At 36.2% G+C, this 15,132-nt stretch overlaps 1 long non-coding RNA gene across 1 annotated transcript; it reads left to right on the top strand.

The window, feature by feature from the left end:
* The first annotated feature begins 1,408 nt into the window (after nt 1-1,408).
* Nucleotides 1,409-7,821, top strand: LOC146729663 (uncharacterized). Its single transcript, XR_014928032.1, has 2 exons — nt 1,409-1,522; nt 7,373-7,821. It is a non-coding gene; the product is annotated as an uncharacterized LOC146729663 (long non-coding RNA).
* Nucleotides 7,822-15,132: the final 7,311 nt, after the last annotated feature.

The following is a 15,132-nucleotide window of genomic DNA, read 5'->3' as shown; positions in this document are numbered from 1 at the left end:
GGACCTGTTTGTACAGAATACCAGTTTATCCCTCATTATTTATGTGGACCATGTTGAAAAGATCTCAAACCATTATAAGGCCAATGAAAAATAAATCTGGTGTTTCCAGTATTAGGGTAAAAATATTGGGTAGTCAGGCAGGGATTTTATTATTTTAGATTTATTTTGTCCCCAACATGTTCAGTCTACATCAAATACAATCATTTTAAACAATTGTTTTTTACATGATGATATTAATATCAACTTGTGTTCATTTTAGAAAAAGGTAACTCATTTCCATGAAAATAAAATTTGACCTTATTAACAAATAACAACACATGTCATTGTTTAAGGTAGAGATGAGTGGCATGAATTGTTGATCAATGGCACCATTTCAAGAATGGCAGCTGGTGACAGCAAAACTTTCACTGATGTACATGTGTATGTAGACATCAGCACAAGGAATTGACCCCTATCAGTTTCTGCCTAATAAATGACAGTTATGTACATTCCTGCTGTGGCCATTTACCTACAATAGCAACATCACAAGCATGATAAGAGCATTTTTGATGTACACATTGCAGCTCTTGCTGTTTCTTGCATGTGACAAAAATACGCCTAAATCACAAAAAATTGTAGTGTGCCAAACAATGATCATGAAAAAGTAAGAATGGGTACAGCCAGCCATGCCAATGTGGCGAATGAAATACAATTTTTTGCATGACTTTCTGCTCAATATTATACAGTGTGTGGTAGCCTATGCCGATTAATCAATGGCGTGGTCACACATGATTAATCATGATGACATACTTCATAGACACTATAACATTACATTAATGCGCAAAGACTATATTAAAATCATATCCATGTCCTAGACATGGCTACATCCGAGGTCATCATTTTGCCAATGCCATTCTTGCAATTTCATTATTGCTGGCTGCATAGACCAGACTATTAATGTACAAGTATTTACACATATCGGCCATATTTTGGTTTTAGATGCTATTTTATTGAGATGCATCGTGACAACTGTGGCCGTGGAGGACCGGTAGGTTAGGTAATTGTTACTAGTCGCACCGTGCATGTGCACATCACATAAATCATACGAGTTCACAGGCCATAGGCCTAGTAAATCGCTGTCATCATTTATGTACGATTGTTAAGCCACTATTTTAGTATTTGCCACTATTTTGGTACCCGGGAAAATTAAAACCAACGTTCTCTTGCTTTTTGTTATTATTTTTCTTCACAAATCAATAAATCTCATAATTCTGAATAATTCTGGACAGTTTGTGTATAATTTGGAGTAATTTGTTATGTTTAGTTTAAGTTTTCTTTGCTTGCGCATCTTTTCCGACCGAATTGTCATCTTTTTGACGCAGACACAGCGACGCTAACTTAGGGGGTATTACAATCAGCTGTCCTAACAGCCATATCACGGAGCTCAACTCAACTGTCGTACTTTTAAAAATCAATTGTATAGCATATCCGTCGCCGATTGAAATGGTATTAGTGCATCGAAACTGTTCGGCGAAGCTGCTAGGTAAGTATATGGCGATTCAATACTAATATTGATATTTACTAGCTAGCTATCCCACTATGACTTGTTCAGTGTGCCTGCTCAGACTGCTGCGGCGTCGCGAGTCGTCCATTTGATTCTATCATCATCATCATGTTGTGTTCAATTCCAATTTTAAATGTGCATCGATTTCTCAAAACAGTAATTTATAGACATGTATATAGTTCATCTGATCCAGAAAGTGATAGTTTAAACTTCATGTACATGTCCAGCTTGAATTTACATGTAAATAATCTATATGCGGACGTTGAGCAGGCGGACAACAACAGAGCCACCGAGCGAAATGATATTTTCCGTTTTGTGTTTCTTCCATTTGAGATGCATTTCTGTAAAATATTCCATATATGACGACTTTCCAGAATTCGCTGGTGTTGTCAAGAGTTGTAGCATCCATTCTGGAAAATCCATATTTTAGCAGCTATTTATTTTCTTGAAATTAAAATGTTTTAATACGCAAGATTTACAGTAATTAATGAGGTCTTGATGTTAGTAATTTATATCCATAATGATATTCTTGTATAAAACATGTCAGTCACTTTCTTATTTTATCATATTTTTCTCTATAACATGACGAGATAGAACAATTTGTATAATATATTATACACTTGCGTAAATGACAAAGGTGTGTCAATAGTCAATAAAACAGCCTAGGCAATACTATAGTCATTTAGAAAAGACATACAATTTTGTTATTAATCTTATTATTATCTTATCTTTGTATTACATTTTAATTTGTTTAATAAGTTTTACAATACAAAAACCATTATTATTGCTGCATTGTGGATATACATTTGTAAATGTAGCTCCAGAATGTGAGTAACCACTTGGAATTCCTACTGAATTTTGGGACGCCATGAATTCACAGAAATGCTTTCTTAATTTCATTTCCAAATACTTGCTGTGATAGATGAATGTTTAAACTATACTTTATACATGTACCATAAGTGAATGAATAATATTACTAAAAAAATCCTTTGAAAATAAAAAAGTTTGCCATGCAATCTATTTGTATCTAACTACCTTGGCCTGTCTCACTGACCTGATGATCAATGGGATAGTGGCTTCCTATAGAGGAGAAATGTGTTAACTCAATATTGGATTTTGCAAAGAATTGTGGGATTGAAAATTCAACTGAACAATATAACCATAACATTTTTAAAAATAACTTGCACGTTGCTTGAAAACAGGAGAGGTAAAAAGCTTATTTTAACGGAGGGCTCTATGGAAAAGATGTGAGCCCCCCTCCCCCCAAATGCCCTCTTCAGTTCGATTATCTATCCCACAACTTTTTGCAAAATCAAATATGGAGTTAACACAGTTCTTCCCTATACATGTATATCTAAAACTGGATATTATGAATCACTGCCTTAACTATGAACCAAATAATACGGTATAATTATTCCCTTAGAACCTAACCTGACTCACTGCACTAACAACCAATAAGACATTTGTTACTCATAATTAGGACTAGGTATTATTATTATATTTAGTAATTTTTTTGTGCCAGGCAACAGTTCCGGACATTGAATGTCACTGTTGTCTCTCCTGACTTTTTTTTATGTGCAAATTGCAAGTGCTGACACATAGTGCATTTTTGCCACAGAAGTCATATTCAAGTTTTGGACTACATGACAGGGCTGTGCGGCCATTTTCCTATCAAATGGCAATTTAATGCGCTATCCTAGTGGACCTTAATCAAGGTTCCCCCAAAGTCGCATTTGTTAGTGAATAAATCTTGGCCAGTGGAATTGGGCTTTCCATGTTCAGCCTGAGTAGGATTTGAACTTGGGTCTACAAATCATGAGTCTGATGCGACAACCACTATGCTACCAGTGACCGGTAGGACTAGGTATTATTAATCGAAGACGACCTGATCCGACTCACTGCACTAACAATAAAACTAATAATAAGGTATTATTATTCCCCTAGAACCTAACCTGACTCACTGCACTAACAAACAATTGGACATTTTTTACGTACATGTATAACAACAGTGTTCTCCCCAGACCTCTAAAGCGTCATAGTACAGTGATGTGACCCTGTGAGAAGTTCTTTCAAGGGTGTAGCCCCTCTAAATCCAAATCAAATACTAGAATATTAATAATTTGCCCATTGCACGTAACAGCAACAATGTGACAAAATAAGTCTCACAAATCACAAATGCTGCATACGTCTGGAAAATATACTGATTTGGTACACTGCTGTTATTTGCAGTTTTTGCTTTAATTTAAAAAAAACAAGTGAAATTAAGTCCCATTGAAAATAAAACTGTACATAAATCGAAGCAAAAATTATTCAACTGCAGGCGAGATCGCCAAAGAAAAAAACTGACTGGCAACACTATTGTTTGGAGGTGTCAATCTGCCCAACGAATGTGTGTCTCGGCTACGCTGATGGCTCACGCTTTGCCAAATTTTGCCGAATGGCGAGTACACACATTGAGTTTTAAGTTGAGTTGCCAAATAATATATTTTATAGCCAAAATTGACCATATTTTAGGAAAGTAATGATTATTTGAATGTATAAACCATCTTTATAATAATGTTCTTGAATGTATAATAAAGAAAAATGAATGACTTTTACCATAACATTTTTTCTGATAGTCGATTTTTCTAGGATAGTTGACGTCGCCATGTCTACAACAGAGCTGGTATTATGTTACTGTATTTTGCCGATCATGTATTAAAAAACTCTTGAAAATATGATACATCAGGGCAAAATGTAAGATAAAATATTAAACTTCGGTCTGACCTTTTGCATCACTTCCTGTTGAAACACCATAGTTCCTCACAAAGTCGTATGTTATCGCATGACTTTGTGGACATTTTTTTTACCATCCCCAATTCTCTCTAAGATTAAAACATTAACTCAAGACACATGTTAGATCAAAAGAAATACCTGGATTGCCAAGTCTGTTTATTAATGGTTCTAAGATAATCGCCAATGAATCATTTTCAGGAATTTTTTAGCTCCGCTGTTGACTTTGTCGAGCGGAGCTTATCATATGAGTGATTGTCCGTCGTCGTTCGTGTCAATGTTTTACTTTTTCGACTTCTTCTTGAAAACTACAAGCCTGAATGCTTTTATACTTGGTGTATAAGTACCTTGGGTAGACTTCTCTTAGATTTGTTCATTTCATGATGATATCTTCAATTCTCTAATTTTGGTGAATATTTTTGTTATTTTTGGTAAAAAGTGATATTTTCAACTTCTTGTTAAAAACCGCAAGTCCAATTGCTTTGATATTACATATATAGAATACTACATGTGGACCTCTCTCAGATTTGTTCATTTTGTAATGATATCTTCAATTCTCTAATTTTGGTGAATAATTTTGTCATTTTTGGTAAAAAGTGATATTTTCGACTTCTTGTTAAAAACCGCTAGTTCGATTGCTTTGATATTACATATATAGGTACTACATGTGGACCTCTCTCATATTTGTTTATTTTATAATGATATCTTAAATTCTCTAATTTTGGTGAATATTTTTGGTAAAAAGTGATATTTTTGACTTCTTGCTGAAAACAGCAAGTCTGATTGCTTTGATATTATATATATATATATATAAGTGCTACATACGGACCTCTCTCAGATTTGTTCATTTTGTGATGATATCTTTAATTCTCTAATTTTGGTCAATATTTTTGTAATTTTTGATAAAAGGTGATATTTTCGACTTCTTGTTAAAAACTGCAAGTCTGATTGCTTTGATACCATACATATAGGTACCTCAGGTAAACCTCCCTCAGATGTGTTCATTTCATGATGATATCTTCAATTATCTAATTTTGATGAATATTTTTGTCATTTTGAGTAAAAAGTGATATTTTTGAATTTTTGTTGAAACAGCAAGTCCGATTGCTATACATTCATGTACTATATTGTTCATTTTCTTATATGATATCCTCAGTTCTTTAATTGAAATGTGCCTTGTTAACAGCAGAGCTATCTCAGCCGACAGGCTGCTTGTTTTGCTGTTCTATTTCAAACTTTATTTGACTTGATAAATACATAAAAGACAATGGAGTAAAATGATATAAAATATCAGACTGTCTCGTCTTTATTTAATTGTAGATAGATTGTTAAATAATTTTATACCAACAGTTATTGTATCAGAATGTTCAATGGGGAAAATTATGCAAATTAGATACAGTGTTTGACATGGGGTCTGGGGAGAACACTGAACTTGGACTGGATTTTATTAATCCCGAGGCCCTGACCTGAATCACTGCACTAACAACCAATGAGACATTTGTTATCTATAACTAGAACTGGGTTTTACATGTAATAATCCTGAGACTCTGGCCATAATCATTGCACTGATGACCAATGGGACACAGGTTACCTATAACTAGAACTGGGTATATTAGTTTCAGAGGACCTGACTTGACTCAGTGCACTAACTACCAATGGGTAATTTGTTATCTATAACCAGGACTGGGTATTATTAATCCCAGAGAACCTGACCTAACTCACTGCACTAACTAGCAATGAAACTGTTGTTACTTATAACTAATACTGGGTATTATTAATCCCAGAGGACCTGACCTAACTCACTGCACTAACTAGCAATGGAACTTTTGTTACCTATATCTAGGACTGGGCATTATTATACCGATGGAACCTGATCTGACTCACTGCACTAACTAGCAATGGGACTTTTGTTACCTATATTTTGGACTGGGCATTATTATACCCAGGGAACCTGACCTGACTCACTGCACTAACTAGCAATGGGACTTTTGTTACCTATATCTATGACTGGGCATTATTATACCCATGGAATCTGACCTAACTCACTGCACTAACTACTAACTACCAATGGGACTTTTGTTACCTATATCTAGGACTGGGCATTATTATACCCAGAGAACCTGACCTAACTCACTGCACTAACTACCAATGGGACTTTTGTTACCTATATCTAGGACTGGGCATTATTATACCCAGAGAACCTGACCTAACTCACTGCATTAACTAGCAATGGAACTTTTGTTACCTATATCTAGGACTGGGCATTATTATACCCATGGAACCTGACCTAACTCACTGCATTAACTACCAATGGGACTTTTGTTACCTATACATTGTATCTAGGTCTAGGCATTATTATACCCAGAGAACCTGACCTAACTCACTGCACTAACTAGCAATGGGACTTTTGTTACCTATATCTAGGACTGGGCATTATTATACCCAGAGAACCTGACCTAACTCACTGCACTAACTACCAATGGGACTTTTGTTACCTATATCTAGGACTGAGCATTATTATACCCAGAGAACCTGACCTAACTCACTGCATTAACTAGCAATGGGACTTTTGTTACCTATATCTAGGACTGGGCATTATTATACCCAGAGAACCTGACCTAACTCACTGCATTAACTAGCAATGGGACTTTTGTTACCTATATCTAGGACCAGGCATTATTATACCCAGGGAACCTGACCTGACTCACTGCACTAATTTCATGTACAAATCAGACTTTTGTTACTTATACTAATACTGGGTATTATTAATCCCTGAGGCTCTGTTCTGGCATTTGTTAATGAGGACTGGGTTTTATTAATCCCAGAGAACCTGACCTGACTCACTGCACTAATGACCAATGAGTCATTTGTTACTTATAATTAGGACTGGGTACTACCGGTATTAATATTAATTCCCTGACCTGACTCACTACACTAACTACTAATGGAAGACTTGTTACCGATAACCCTTAGGCCCTGTACTGGGATAAATTAGCATAACATACAAGCTTTGTATTTTGATAGATATTTTAACAATTTATTTTTTTATTATTGTAGGAAACTTGGAAATACTATACAGAGAAATGAAAGAATATGGTATCAATGGCTTCAGTACCCATAACAATGATTTAGTAATTGTTTAGTGTCACATACGACTTATGTACCACTTCCGTGTCACTGAGAATGTTCTAGAACCGTACTGTGTCTGGGTGGAATATTCTAGATTTTGTTTAGAAACTGGTTGAATAGGTAATAGAACACTGTAGGAGGCAATAGAAGGTAATGGAACATTCTAGAAATTGGTAGTAAGTTCCAGACTCATTATGTATGCTGATGTAATGGTCTATTCATAGACAGTGTGGGTATATATAGGGGAGTTGTTCAGCACTGAGTTCAGATCGGAGATCTCGTTGAATTGTATTAGTTATTGGAGTAGTGGTGTTTTACCGCGTTATTGTACTTGATGTTTGCAGAGTATAATAATACCAGTACCAGTTGAAACCTCATCTGTTGGCTCCGTGTTCGTATTTTATCATCGCCACCAGGGAAGTCTTTCTGTTACTGTTGCCATTTTGGTATTTGAACCATCACACATGTACTATACCAATTACGGTAATATTACGTTGCGTGTGACATTTAGTAATTTTTAGTAATTGTATTACCACTTTTTCAGTTTTCTGGTTATTTTGTGACAACTAGTATATGGTGTATTTTGTTATAACATGATGATAATAACAAAAATATTATAAAACTGTAATACAAGTGTATTACATAATGAGTGAGATGATAAGTAAGATGGTGCATTGTTTATTTTCAAGCATGCTATATATTAAATTGCTCAGTACTATGGAAAATTCTATAATATTTGAAATTGCAGTGTTTAAACTTGATTGAAGCATAAAGCTTTGATCTTTATGATTTATGTCTAATAATTTAAAAACAACTGTTCATATGTACCTGCATTGTTAACATGCCAGGACTGCTAACATTCTAACTGTACACATGCATCAAACATCTTGTGATATACCGGTATATATCAATATGTATATACATTGTGCTGAAAAAAGAATTAGATATTTCTATCATTCTGAAACCAGATTCTGGTCGTGTGTATGGGATTCTTTCAAATTTGGTATAAACATGGGATCATCCAATATGACAATAAAATAGATCATGTGTGGGGTCCAGTGCCCTTTAGTTTAGTTCTATATTTTCTGATGAGTCAAGTCTACTCAAAAAATGTAGCCCAAATAGAAAAATTCTTGGGATAGATAAGTATATGAGGTGACTGAGGTGGTACAATAACCTCTGTGTAGATCCACTGTTACACTACTGCCACCTGCTGTTGATTCATTCGTCGAGCAGAGGGCAGGGATATTAGGTAGGGTTGCAAATTCCACACCATGCCAAAGCATCATTAGATTACAAGTGGGAACATCAGTACTGTATTTCTGGTGACAAACCAGATTGTAAAGGAGACCCTGTATCATATGATCCAGTACTGTTGGTGAGCCCAGATGTACCATTCTTTTGCAAGGAAGAATGTCTAACCTTGCGCATGGTGTTAAAGAAATTTTAATTTCCACATAAGTTGCATTTTTCTGATTTACCAAGTGCTGCTGCAGTCTCTGGCTTTAAGCCGGCACTCAATGGACAATACAAGAATTTGCTGATCGTAACATGTCCCTTTTTTTACATGGCTAACATCACCCAGAATGTTGTATTTATGGTAAAAGGATATTCACTGAACAGGGGCATGCAAAACTATTTTGATTCAATGAGACCAAATATAAGGAATTAGTTTGGCCCAGTCCTGCCTAAGTAGCTTGCCATTTTGAGGGCCTCAACAGAGGCAGCAGTCAACCACATTGCCAGAACCAATGATGCTAGGCATAGATGCACCAATATAATATGTGTTCTAAATATGGTAATCTGAAGACAGATACACACGAACAGTAATCTCATTCATAGGGTCAGAATGCCCAATAATGACAGTCTGGTCGAGGGGAATACAGGAACAATCATAGCAACCAAGGAAATGATCGTTGAGGTGGATGTGGTTGGGGTCAGGTGTTTTCAGTGGTATGAATTAAAGGATTCATTTTGTTTCCCAACCCTTATTTCCTGTGGCGTTAAATTGTTCAGTTACCGTAGCAAACTGGCTAACTATCACAATGACCCTGTAGGACCTTTCAGAAGTCAAGCACAGCTACAAGATCAAGTTGGCCAAAAAGCTTCAGTTGACTACATCACCAGTGTCTATGGCTCTGATTTTCCAGTAAGTGAGAGAATTATTGGCAAATGGCAGCAGTGCAGTGCCTGTTATTCTCCCATATTTTTGGTAAACAATAAAGAACAATATAGACCCAAGCCAACTGAATCAGTATATTCTCTCAGAGCATTTCATGATGGTGACCCCAGCAGAGGTACACTGCTGTGTACATCAGGGGATTTCCTGATATCACTCAATCTCATACATTTGATTTAAGATATTAGTTCAATGTTTGCCCATTGTAGCCTCACAGGTTTTTTCCAAAATTAATGGTAGTGCCAGTTTTGTGGCTGCACAGCAGGCCAACAATGTGAATCCATTCTATCAATATCTGGTTGATACAAGAGCAGTTATTTTAACACACATCCTTCAAACAATCACATTTAGTATTTCCGGGAATGTATTCTTGGGAGTGTTTCAGGTTGAGAGACCCGGCAGCCACACATTTTGGCATGCAAGCACAGCTCAGACAATTAATGAGCTTTGTGGAAATGGCTCCATCTATGAGAGGCCTTGTGCCTCAAACAGCTCTCAGGAGTATGCTCGTCCAGGTCCATACACTCCAGTTGTGTGGGTCGCCACATGGGAAATATCATGGATCCCACAAAGCTTGACTGCCCTCAAGTGGATGGACTCAACCAACATAAGACGGAGATAACAGATTGCTCCATCAACTCCGGCTATAACACTGGTCATGGACGCCTTGAAAATAGAATGGGGAGTGGTTCCCTTGGAAAGCACAGCTCCACATAAACATACCTAATATGTTGGGAGGGCACTAGATTGCTTTCTAGATGAAGTATAAAATAAAACAGTTCCCATCCATTGCGACAACACAACTGTATTAGCATATATCACAAAACATGGGTGAACAAATCCCACAAACTAGCCAGCTAGTGGAGGAGATAAAGAGTGGGAAATAGAAACAGTGTGGCCAACACAACGTGCAATGCCGTGTTGCACATTCCAATCTTGTGTTTCAGTTTATATGTTCATATATGTGCCTGTAATTTTGAATAGATAATTATTTAGCTGCGCCCCTTTCCCCGTTTTGGAATTTACTTGAGGGTCACTAATGGGCTTGAACTCCCGCAGTTCACCCACCACCAGGGTATACTTTGTACCCATTGAACATACATACAATACATTGGTTTTGGCAAGGTAGGTATGGCTTCACTATGCAAAATTTCGCATAATTCCCCGGGAATCTGATAATGCAATGATCAGTACATTAACAAAGGGAATTATGAATTGTTGGGGGTCATGTGACAACAAAAGAATGCACACTCCTATGTTGGCACCTTTCATATATCGATTAATTACAGATCCCGACAAGAGAATAATACATGCCACTATTTTCGTACCAATCGTATATTGAATAATAACAGATCCCGACAACAGAATAATACATGCCACTATTTTTGTTCCAATCCAATATCGAATAATAACATATACCGACAACAGAATATTACATGCCACTATTTTTGTACCAATCCTATATCGAATAATAACAGATACCGACAACAGAATAATACATGCCACTATTTTTGTACCAATCCTATATCGAATAATAACAGACCCCAACAACAAAATAATACATGCCACTATTTTTGTACCAATCCTATATCGAATAATAACAGACCCCAACAACAAAATAATACATGCCACTATTTTGGTACCACCCCTATAGTAAAGTATAGCAGTTCCCGCCAACTAAATTATAAGTGCTACTATTTTGGTACCATCACCATAGTGAAGTAAAGCAGTTCCAGACAACAAAATTGTATGTGCCACTATTTTGGTACCATTCCTATAGTGAAGTAAAGCAGTTCCAGACAACATAATTATATGTGCCATTATTTTGGTACCATTCCTATAGTGAAGTATAGCAGTTCCAGACAACAAAATTATATGTGCCACTATTTTGGTACCATCCCTATACTGAGGTATAGCAGTTCCCGCCAACTAAATTATATGTGCTACTATTTTGGTACCATCACCATAGTGAAGTATAGCAGTTCCCGCCAACTAAATTATATGTGCTACTATTTTGGTACCATCCCTACAGTGAAGTATAACAGTTCCCAACAACGAAATTATATGTGCTACTATTTTGGTACCATCACTATAGTAATGTATAGCAGTTCCTGGCAACTAAATTGAATGTGCCACTATTTTGGTACCATCACTATAGTGAGGTATAGCAGTTCCTGCCAACTAAATTATATGTGCTACTATTTTGGTACCATCACTATAGTAATGTATAGCAGTTCCTGCCAACTAAATTATATGTGCTACTATTTTGGTACCATCCCTATAGTAATGTATAGCAGTTCCTGGCAACTAAATTATATGTGCCACTATTTTGGTACCATCACTATAGTGAGGTATAGCAGTTCCTGCCAACTAAATTATATGTGCTACTATTTTGGTACCATCCCTATAGTAATGTATAGCAGTTCCTGGCAACTAAATTATATGTGCCACTATTTTGGTACCATCACTATAGTGAGGTATAGCAGTTCCTGCCAACTAAATTATATGTGCCACTATTTTGGTACCATCACTATAGTGAGGTATAGCAGTTCCTGCCAACTAAATTATATGTGCTACTATTTTGGTACCATTCCTATAGTGAAGTAAAGCAGTTCCTGGCAACTAAATTATATGTGCTACTATTTTGGTACCATCCCTATAGTAAAGTATAGCAGTTCCCACCAACTAAATTATATGTGCTACTATTTTGGTACCATCACCATAGTGAAGTATAGCAGTTCCCGTCAACTAAATTATATGTGCTACTATTTTGGTACCATCCCTATAGTAATGTATAGCAGTTCCTGGCAACTAAATTATATGTGCCACTATTTTGGTACCATCACTATAGTGAGGTATAGCAGTTCCTGCCAACTAAATTATATGTGGTACCATTCCTATAGTGAAGTAAAGCAGTTCCTGGCAACTAAATTATATGTGCTACTATTTTGGTACCATCCCTATAGTAAAGTATAGCAGTTCCTGGCAACTAAATTATATGTGCTACTATTTTGGTACCATCCCTATAGTAAAGTAAAGCAGTTCCCACCAACTAAATTATATGTGCTACTATTTTGGTACCATCACTATAGTGAGGTATAGCAGTTCCTGGCAACTAAATTATATGTGGTACCATTCCTATAGTGAAGTAAAGCAGTTCCTGGCAACTAAATTATATGTGCTACTATTTTGGTACCATCCCTATAGTAAAGTATAGCAGTTCCCACCAACTAAATTATATGTGCTACTATTTTGGTACCATCACTATAGTGAGGTATAGCAGTTCCTGGCAACTAAATTATATGTGCCACTATTTTGGTACCATCACTATAGTGAGGTATAGCAGTTCCTGCCAACTAAATTATATGTGCTACTATTTTGGTACCATTCCTATAGTGAAGTAAAGCAGTTCCTGGCAACTAAATTACATGTGCTACTATTTTGGTACCATCACCATAGTGAAGTATAGCAGTTCCCGTCAACTAAATTATATGTGCTACTATTTTGGTACCATCCCTATAGTAATGTATAGCAGTTCCTGGCAACTAAATTATATGTGCCACTATTTTGGTACCATCACTATAGTGAGGTATAGCAGTTCCTGCCAACTAAATTATATGTGCTACTATTTTGGTACCATCACTATAGTGAGGTATAGCAGTTCCTGGCAACTAAATTATATGTGCCACTATTTTGGTACCATCACTATAGTGAGGTATAGCAGTTCCTGCCAACTAAATTATATGTGCTACTATTTTGGTACCATTCCTATAGTGAAGTAAAGCAGTTCCTGGCAACTAAATTATATGTGCTACTATTTTGGTACCATCCCTATAGCAATGTATAGCAGTTCCTGCCAACTAAATTATATTTGCCACTATTTTGGTACCATCCCTATAGTGTAGTATAGCCGTTCCTGCCAACTAAATTATATTTGCCACTATTTTGGTACCATCCCTATAGTAAAGTATAGCAGTTCCTGCCAACTAAATTATATTTGCCACTATTTTGGTACCATCCCTATAGTGTAGTATAGCCGTTCCTGCCAACTAAATTATATTTGCCACTATTTTGGTACCATCCCTATAGTAAAGTATAGCAGTTCCTGCCAACTAAATTATATTTGCCACTATTTTGGTACCATCCCTATAGTGAAGTAAAGCAGTTCCCGCCAACTAAATTATATGTGCTACTATTTTGGTACCATCCCTATAGTAAAGTATAGCAGTTCCCACCAACTAAATTATATGTGCTACTATTTTGGTACCATCACCATAGTGAAGTATAGCAGTTCCCGTCAACTAAATTATATGTGCCACTATTTTGGTACCATTCCTATAGTGAAGTAAAGCAGTTCCAGACAACAAAATTGTATGTGCCACTATTTTGGTACCATTCCTATAGTGAAGTAAAGCAGTTCCAGACAACATAATTATATGTGCCATTATTTTGGTACCATTCCTATAGTGAAGTATAGCAGTTCCAGACAACAAAATTATATGTGCCACTATTTTGGTACCATCCCTATACTGAGGTATAGCAGTTCCCGACAACTAAATTATATGTGCCACTATTTTGGTACCATCACTATAGTGAGGTATAGCAGTTCCCGTCAACTAAATTATATGTGCCACTATTTTTGTACCATCCCTATAGTAAAGTATAACAGTTCCCGCCAACAAAATTATATGTGCCACTATTTTGGTACCATCCCTATAGTGAAGTATAACAGTCCCTGACAACAAAATTATATGTGCTACTATTTTGGTACCATCCCTATAGTGAAGTATAACTGTCCCCGATAACAAAATTATATGTGCTACTATTTTGGTACCATTCCTATAGTGAAGTCTAACAGTCCCTGACAACAAAATTATATTTGCTACTATTTTGGTACCATCCCTATTGTGAAGTATAGCAGTCTCTGACAACAAAATTATATGTGCTACTATTTTGGTACCATTCCTATAGTGAAGTATAACAGTCCCGACAACAAAATTATATGTGCTACTATTTTGGTACCATCCCTACAGTAAAGTATAGCAGTTCCCGCCAACTAAATTATATGTGCTACTATTTTGGTACCATCACCATAGTGAAGTATAGCAGTTTCTGACAACTGAATTATATGTGCCACTATTTTGGTACCATCACTATAGGAAAGTATAGCAGTTCCCAACAACAAAATTATATGTGCCACTATTTTGGTACCATCCCTATAGTAAAGTATAGCAGTTCCCGCCAACTAAATTATAAGTGCTACTATTTTGGTACCATCACCATAGTGAAGTATAGCAGTTCCCGTCAACTAAATTATATGTGCCACTATTTTGGTACCATCCCTATAGTGAAGTATAGCAGTTACCGACAACAAAATTATATGTGCCACTATTTTGGTACCATTCCTATAGTGAAGTAAAGCAGTTCCAGACAACAAAATTATATGTGCCACTATTTTGGTACCATCCCTATAGTGAAGTATAACAGTCCCCGACAACAAAATTATATG

Source organism: Saccoglossus kowalevskii, chromosome 21 (genome assembly GCF_978046115.1).
Source record: "Saccoglossus kowalevskii chromosome 21, keSacKowa6.1, whole genome shotgun sequence".
Taxonomy (NCBI): domain Eukaryota; kingdom Metazoa; phylum Hemichordata; class Enteropneusta; family Harrimaniidae; genus Saccoglossus; species Saccoglossus kowalevskii.
Note: the sequence above shows the minus strand (reverse complement) of the source record. Positions and strands in the feature narration are given on the sequence as shown.